At 50.0% G+C, this 8,980-nt stretch overlaps 1 pseudogene; it reads right to left on the bottom strand.

The window, feature by feature from the left end:
* Positions 1-4,268: 4,268 nt before the first annotated feature.
* Positions 4,269-4,868, bottom strand: LOC136130756 (mitochondrial import inner membrane translocase subunit TIM14-like; annotated as a pseudogene).
* Positions 4,869-8,980: the final 4,112 nt, after the last annotated feature.

Raw genomic sequence — 8,980 nt, 5'->3', positions numbered from 1 at the left:
TCTTCAGGAGTTGGAATAGAAAGTACTTTCTCTTCTTATAGCCTATATTTTTTATTGTCTGAATTTTTTAGTAGCACAAAATTATTATTTAAAAAATTTTTAAAGCTTCAATAAAATAAAGTTAAAAAACAAACTTTTGGGACTTCCATGGTGGTCAGTGGTTAAGAATCGCCTTCCAATGCAGGGGATGCAGGTTCAATCCCCGGTCGGGGAACTAAGATGCTGAGGGGCAACTAAGCCTGTGCACCACAACTAGTGAGCCCACATGCTCTGGAGCCCATGCACCACAACTTCATTGTATTGCAATGAAGAGTCCACCTGCCGCAACTAAAATAAAAATAAAAAATAAATTAATAAATAATAAAAATAAATATTTTTAAAAATTAAAAAAATAAAATAAAAACCAAACTTTTTTCCATTTTGAAACAGCGGACTGAACATCTTTTCACACCCCAAAATCTCACTGAAATGGCAGAAGAAGAAATAGAAAAATACAATAGAAAATTAACTATCCAGGAATCTGAATACCAAAAACATGCAAATAAAGGAATTTCTCTAAAAGGTTTTGTTTTAAGATCATCTGTTTCTGGGAACTCCCTGGTGGTCCAGTGGTTAGGACTCGGTGCTTTCACTGCTGGGGCCGGGTTTCCATCCCTGGTTGGGGAGCTAAGATCCCGCAAGCCCTAAGGCACGGCCAAAAAAAAAAATCATCTGTTCCGAAATCATGCCTTTGTGGCTATTGAGGATCCGTTTGCCATTCTGCGTTATCACTGGTGTTCTTAGCTCCACCAGGCAGGCAAGAGGGATTGCCCATATGGGGCACTCCCATCTTCCTCACATGGGCAGAAGGACTCAGGCACAAGGGGAGATGTCACCTTGGGGTATCACAGCACAAGTTATGGCAGATCCCAGTTTATACATTTTGAAGGATAACCATTGTATAAAGTACTGAACTGCAATTGTTGGTCGTTAAATTCTTTTCAAAGACACATCTCCCTTTTGGTGTTAAGTTAGTTGAACTACAGACTGCATAAGTGATCATCTGCTAGAAATCCATGACATAGTTGGAAGACTAGTAGAAATATTCCCAATAGACAAAAAAAAAAATGAGGAATTCCTGGAAGATGAGATAAGAACAGATAAACGGGCAACCCCAATAAAAATGAGGACAAATTCTCCCCAACATGCAAAAGAGAGAAGTTCCACCCAAAATCAGTTTTCTGAACAAAACTCTGAAATTACCCTGAGATAAGAAGCAGTGACATGGACAGTTGGCCAGAAAATTAAGTAAGGTAATCACTGGTCGGTCTTCTTAGAGAGCAGTCCTCTGACACTTAGGATAAATCCATGTGTCTTAGTCCATTTGGGCTGCTAGAACACAAAAACACCAGCGACTGGGTGCCTTCTAAACAAAACATATATTTCTCGCCATTCTGGCACCAGCAGATTCGGTGTCTGGTGAGGGCTTGCTTCCTGATTCATGGATAATCATCTTGCTGAGTCCCCACATGGCAGAAGGAGTGAGGGAGCTCTCTGGCGGCTCATACAGGCACTAATCCCATTCATGAGGGCTCCACCCTCATGACCTAATCACCTCCCTAAGGCCCACCTCCTAATACCATCACATTGGGGATTAGGATTTCAGCACAGGAATGAGAGGGTGGGTGGGGTCGGGGGTGGTGAGGGGAGACATAAACATTCAGTTCAGTCCGTGAACCTTGAGAATAGTTCATAAAAGAGAGAGTTCAGACACTCAGCCAAAAACATTAAAGACCAAGAACATTCAAGAAAGGCACAAAATTCAGCAAAAGGAAAATTGAATGCCAAGGAAACAGTTAACACAGTTAAAATACTAGATCAAGAGTCAGCAAACCACTGGCCGAATCCAGCCCACTACCGGCTCCAGAAAGCTAAGAATGATTTTTACTTGTGACCGTTTGCAGCCGATTTGTTAGGGAACACATTAACTTTGGACCCCAATTAAGTGAAATTATCTCCCCTCCTGCCCCCCAAAGAAATCCATTCTTCTCATTAGTAGACCTGTATTATAAAAAATATTATGCTCAATTGTTATTATATTTTTATTTCATCAGTTTAAAAGTTGTGAATTTTTTAAAAAAAACAATGAAAAGCTAGGAAGAATATCAAATAAAACTTATATCAGCAAGAAAAATAAAGAAATAAAAATTTAAAAGTTGTGAAAATGTGTGGAAATTTTAAGTGGCAGAGCCTGGATTTGAACCTAGGAAACCTGATCGTTCACACTACTGCCTCCCTGAAAAACAAAGAGCCGCCTTCTGGAGAGACGGCTGCACTTTCAAGGTGACGCTCTGAGTTTTGCTTGCGGGCATTCCGGAAACCTCCGCACAACCCCTCCCTGGCCCGTGGAGCTCTTTGCGCCCATCATTATTTACGTTTAGCGCCATCTAGTGGAGCCAGCGCTAATCTGGAGCCCGACTGGCTGGGTTCACACCCCACTGCTGACACTGGTCCCTCCTTGGTTCCCGGCCTCAGTCCTTAAACCCAGAATGTGAATGGGAACGGGAGGATCACAGATGGTGTGTTTACCGCTGGCTCATAGTAGGTGTTCAATAAACACTGTTTCCCGCATGAGACGTTCCTTCGATGGCTGGTTTCTGAAGCTGGTTCCTTGGGGCCACGGTCTGCCGGGGGAGACTTGAAATACCAACTCAGCGATGGTCGGGGCCCCATCTTAGGGTGATATGGCCCAGCCCCTTACCAGCCTCTGCTGTCTGTGGCCCTCTCCTCCCTTGGCAGGTGGCCCCACTCCTCCTCAACCCCCAGGGAGGGGTGCTGTTGTCGTGTGGCCCCCATACCCTTCTCCACCCCCAACACGGCACATCCTTCACCAACCCTTTCTGAACGAGGTTGATGGCAAGGTCTGTCCAGGTGTCTTTTTCACTAAGAATCACCAGCCTCCCATTGGCTGAGGGGCAGAACCAGCTACATAATTTGTAGGACGCCATGCAAAATGAAAATGCAGGTACCCTTGTTCAAAAATTATTAGGAATTTCAACACAACTACAGCAGCATTAACCAAGTGAGGGACTGATCTGAGCTCAGGGGCCCTGTATGGCTGCCCAGGTTGCAGGCCCATGAAGCCCGCCCCTGCTTTGTGCAGGACACCACCCTAAGATCTTAGCCGGAAATCCCCTCATTACACCCTCTCAAGGACCCTGCTTGGTGAGTAGTGTTATCTCATATATTTTTTTAATGTGGTAAAATACACACAGCATAACATTTACTATATTTTTTTTTTTTTTTTTTTTTGCGGTACGCGGGCCTCTCACTGTTGTGGCTTCTCCCGTTGCAGAGCACAGGCTCTGGACGTGCAGGCTCAGCGGCCATGGCTCACGGGCCCAGCCGCTCCACGGCATGTGGGATCTTCCCAGACCGGGGCACGAACCCGTGTCCCCTGCATCGAAAGGCGGACTCTCAACCACTGCGCCACCAGGGAAGCCCTAACATTTACTATATTAACCATTTTTAAGTGTACAGTTCAGTAGTGTGATAAAGTATATTCACGTGGTTGCGTAACCAATCTTTAGAACTCAATCATCTTGCAAAACTGAAACTTTTCCCACTAAACACTAACTCCCCATTCCCCTCCCCCCAGCCCTGTTGACCACCATCTACTTTCTGTCTCTATGAATTTGTCTACTTCAGGTGCCTCACATAAGTGAAAACATTCAGAATTTGTCTTTTTGTGACTGGTTTATTTCACTTAGCATAATGTCCTCAAGTTTCATCCCCGTTGTAGCATGTGTCAGAATGCTTTTTCCGCTTTAAGGCTGAATAATACTCCATTGGATGTATTTATCATTTTGCTCATTCATTCATCAGTCAATGGACGTGTATTTGACTTGTTCCCACCTTTTGGCCATTGTGAATAACTCTGAACATGGGTGTTCCATATCTGTTCAAGAGTCTGCTTTCAATTTTTTTGGAGATATTCTCAGAAGTGGGCTTGCTGGATCCTATGATAATTCTGTGTTTCGTTTTTTGAGGGGTGTCTACACCATTTTAAGTTTTGAGGCACTTTATTTTAAAAAAGCTGGTACTCAAGCACATAAATGAATAAGAACTTAAAATTCATCATATGGGAATTCCCTGGTGGTCCAGTGGTTAGGACTCCGTGCTTAACATTGACGAGGACATGGGTTCGATCCCTGGTCGGGGAACTAAGATCCCCCAAGCTGCATGGCTCGGCCCCCCGCAAAAAAAGTAAAATTCATCATACATTTATTTCATTTTTTAGTTTGACCTTCTAGTAAATCTTTAGCATCACTGATCTTGGGCTGCTATATAAGGAGATCCCCCCTTGTCATGTGATTTAAAAGCATAGCTCGTTAATAAACATTTCTTATTTTTCCTTTATTGGCAGGAGGGCTTACACTAATTACCATGCTAACGCTGCTTCCCATTTTGTCATTTTGGGTTCAAACCCACCTCTGTAATAACCACCACAGAAGGCACATTTTGGTAGACTTTTAAAAACTTGTTTTACTTGAGGCTGCATGTGTTTCCTGGCTTGCAAAGCATAAGACAGCCTGCAAGGGCTTCCCTGGTGGCGCAGCGGTTGAGAGTCCGCCTGCCGATGCAGGGGACACGGGTTCGTGCCCCGGTCTGGGAGGATCCCACATGCCACGGAGCGGCTGGGCCCATGAGCCATGGCCGCTGAGCCTGCGCGTCCGGAGCCTGTGCTCCGCAACGGGAGAGGCCACAACAGTGAGAGGCCCGCGTACCGAAAAAAGAAAGCCTGCAAACCCTGCATCAGGAATGGTCAGTCCAACTGCTACCACTGTACTGGCCGTGGCTCCCCTGGCTCCACCCCGAGCGAGGTTCATCCCAGCCCAGAGGCCTCAACCACCCTGGCTACAGCATTTCATACCCCCGCCAACAGGGCACAAGGGTTCCAATCTGTCCACATCCTCACCGATACTTATTTCCTGTTGTTGGGTTTGTTTATTTATTTATTTAAATAGCAGGGATCCTAATGGGTGCGATATCCCCACTCTTTAATATGGTATCTGAAAAAAAAAATGGAATCTGAGGCTTCAAGGCACTAATTAACTTGCCCAAGGCCATGACGCCCATTACTATTATCAATCCAGCTGTGACTGGCACTGAATGACCTGCCTGACTCATGCTGCCTCCAAGGGCAGCTTGCCATTGTCAAGGTGCCAGCCAGAACCATTCAAGGATTTCCATGGAGCCCCAGCCCAGTTCCCTGAGGCCATGACGAACCTGCAATGGCGCCCAGCATTACTACAGAACCAGCACCAACCCACCACCCTGCTTAGGCTCAAGCCAGCCGGCTGGCCCTGCCCTGCAGGTACACAGACCTCTCCTCCCCCCACCTTACTGGGGTCCCTAGTACCCTCACCCCGGGCCCTTGCTGCGTGAGGCCAGAAGGCCAGAACCAAGATCCAGACCGAGCATCCGCTAGGGACTGAGGAAGGGGCTGGACACTGGAGCCCAGCTCTGGTTCTGTCACACCAATTTCTGGCCCCAGGGTGAGGGTGGGGGGAGGGGAGCTGCCTGGCCTGGGGCCAAAGGGGTAGAGTCCCTGTGGGCTGAGAAATGGGTGAAGAGGGGGCTTCCCCGGTGGCGCAGTGGTTAAGAATCCACCTGCCAGTGCAGGGGACACGGGTTCGAGCCCTGGTCCGGGAAGATCCCACATGCTGCGGAGCAACTAAGCCTGTGCGCCACAACTGCTGAGCCTGCGCTCTAGAGCCCGCGAGCCACAACTACCGAGAGCCTGCGTGCCAAAACCACTGAAGCCCGTGCGAGAAGCCCACGTGCCGCAACAAAGAGTAGCCCCCGCTCGCCGCAATCAGAGAAAGCCTGCGTGCAGCAACCAAGACCCAACACAGCCAAAAATAAAAATAAATCAATTTTTAAAAAAAAGAAATGGGTGAAAAGGGAATTCCCTGGCGGTCCAGTGGTTAGGACTCCGTGCTCTCACTGCCGAGGGCCTGGGTTCGATCCCTGGTCGGGGAACTAGGATCCCATAAGCTGCGCAGTATGGCCAAAAAAAAAAGGGTGAGAACAGACCCTCTTGGGAAAACCCCTCAGGAGTAGCCTCTTTCTTGGTACTGTGGTTGCCCAAGAGTGGGTCGTGGCTCTGTTTAGAAGGCAGCACCGGCGTTAGTAAACAAACATTGTCTTTATCATTTGAAAGATAATTACGGGGCCCTTACCCCAGGCTTGGCTTCAGTGGGACAAACACAGGTCCCTTGGCGGAGAGGGACCATTAGCGCATAAGCGAATAAGTACTTATGTACTATTTGTGGACAAGAAATACACACAGGCCCTATGGCGCCAGTGATTTCTGACCTCTGCAACCTGTTCCGGCTTCCTCCATTTCACTCCTTTGTCTATAAGTTTCTCCTGTCACTTCCTCTCTTCCCTTTTTTTTTTTTTTCCTCACTAGCATGGCTTGAGGGATCTTAGTTCCCCAACCAGGGATCGAACCCGTGTCCCCTGCAGTGGAAGCGCAGAGTCTTAACCACTGGACCACCAGGGAAGTCCCATCTCTCCTCCCTTTTTTTCAAAATCGGTGGTGAGTCTACTCTGGGCCAGGCCCCTTGTGGACTTGTCCTTCCCCTCACCCTCCGCCGCGCTGCTCCCCACTCAGGCAGAAAACACAACCCCGAGCACCTTGGTTTCGCATCTCGTGCCCGTGTCCCAGGCCTGGCCCTGAATGCCCTGTGGTCCCGTCCAGAAGCCCGGGCTGCGGGACCAGGGCCCAGGCTCCCCATCCAGCCCCCAAGCCAGGGCTGTCACAGGGTAGCTGAAAGAGGGGTAGATCCGCAAGCAGGTGGCGGGGGACACATGGCTGCTTCAGGCTTCAGCCGTGTCCCAGCTACACGCCCCAGGCGGCTCATGGACCCAGCAGAGGGAGGAGAGAATCCCCAGGGCTTTGAGTCTGAGAGGGAGTTCAGAGGTCAGAATGCCTGTCACCGCACAAAGTGGATGTACAGACAGCTTCTGGAAAGAGCCTTCCATGCCCAGAGCCAGTGGGCGGGTGAGGGCAGCTCCTCAAAGAAAAGCCACCTGGGTTGTGGGGGGCGCTTCTTCAGGGCCCAGCTCTCTTCTGTGCCCACGGGAGCTCTCCCTTGGTCTTCATGCTGGGCTCCCCCCACTGTCCCCCAGCCGGGGTCAGGTGTTCAGGCCTTCTGCCAGGTAGCGCTGAGTAGGTGTTCAGTCAGTGATAGAGGAAGGAGCCGCCCCACCACAGGCTGTGGCTTTGGACGCCTAAGCTGGGGTGCTGGTGCGGGTCTCTCCTCTTTCAAATGGAGTTACTAGTAGATAACGAACCAGCTTAGGGGAATGGGCGCTGTGAGGATTAATGCAGGGGAGGGTATCGAGGACAGTCCAGGCACAGAGGGCAGTTTCTATCATTACTGTTGTTGTTACTGTTATCCATCATTAATGAAAAAGAAGCCCTCAGATGAGGATCACATGCTGTGTGTGTGTGTGTGTGTGTGTGTGTGTGTGTGTGTGTGTGTGTGTTCGCCCACAGCAGGACCCAGGTTTGGAGAGTTGGGATGAGGGTCTGGAAGGGAAGGGACTAGAGTCTAGACCTTCTCTACCAGACAGATCTCAGATTCCTGGGGAATCTGCCCTTCCCTCCCTCCCCACCCCTGCAAAAGGGCCCCAGCACAGACACAGAAGCCCCCGAGGGAGACCGGGCTGATCTTCCCAAGACTCAGGGTCCTGCACGCCCCGCATGCCCAGTGCCCAGTGCGGCTCAGGAATCAAGCCCTTGCAGATGTTCTTGCCTCAGCCTCCCCCATATGGCCCAGGCGAGGGCCACTGAAGGATGGAGGGAGTTGGCAGGTGCCAGAGGGATTTGAGCCCAGGTCTGCGGGACTCCGCATCTGGGGCTCTTTCTTCCATAGTAGCTGGCGGCAGGGGGACTGTGGACAGACAGTTCTGTGAACTATGGAGGCTGAGAAGTGGGGATACAGGTAAGGGAGGCTCAGGGAACCCATTTATGGGGCCGACCAGGACCAGTCCCCTGTGTGTCCCCACTGCCTGCCTGTGTCTGCTCGTCTCTGTGCCCCATGGAAGGTGACCAGTAAGGACTGGGAAGACAAGGCCTGAATCTTGATCCTTTTCTTCAGGTCTGAGCTCGGGTCTACAGGCTCCTTTCTGGGCCTCGGTTTCACACCCCATAGTGTCTGTGCACGTGGCCTTGCAGCACTGCCACTGGAATTCAACAAACTGGGTAAGGTGCACGTTCCCGAATTTATTTTATTTATTTATTTTTTAAAAATATTTATTTCTTTCTCCTTTCTTTCTCTCTCTCTCTCTCTCTCTCTCTGCACTGGGTCTTAGTCACGGCACCCAGGATCTTCATTGCTGCGGCATGCGGATTTCCTAGTTGCAGCATGCCTGCAGGATCTAGTTCCCTGACCAGGGATTGAACCTGGGCCCCCTGCATTGGGAATGCGGAGTCTTACCCGCTGGACCACCAGGGAAGTTCGCGGACCCGAATGCAATATGCCCTCGTCCCTCCCTCCAGCCCATCGCACCACACGCTTTACCCCCACTCTCCGAAACTCTACTGCTGGCCCCTGTTTATAGACTGAGGGTGTGGGGAGGAAAACATCTGGAGGTGGCCGACAGGGAGGGCTGGTGTTGGTAAGGAGGTCATAGAAAAGTTCCTGCCAACGAATTAAGCTACCCAGCCTCCCGTGGGAACATGAGAACGGAAGCCCCGTTCACACCAGGGTCTCCACATCATCCCTCTGTGGCCTTGGAGGCTGACACCGTTATCCCTGTTCAGCACAGACGGAACCTGAGGCTCATGGAGGCAAGGAGGCTGGCCCAGGCCCCGCAGTTCTCCTGGGGCCCACACGGACCTGGGCCACGTCCCATAGAAAATGTGCAAGGACATTCTGGCCCAGGCAGACATTTGGTCCTGAAAGGGCTGCACTAGGTTTCATTT

This window comes from Phocoena phocoena, chromosome 11 (genome assembly GCF_963924675.1).
Source record: "Phocoena phocoena chromosome 11, mPhoPho1.1, whole genome shotgun sequence".
In the NCBI taxonomy this organism is placed as follows: Eukaryota; Metazoa; Chordata; class Mammalia; order Artiodactyla; family Phocoenidae; genus Phocoena; species Phocoena phocoena.
Note: the sequence above shows the minus strand (reverse complement) of the source record. Positions and strands in the feature narration are given on the sequence as shown.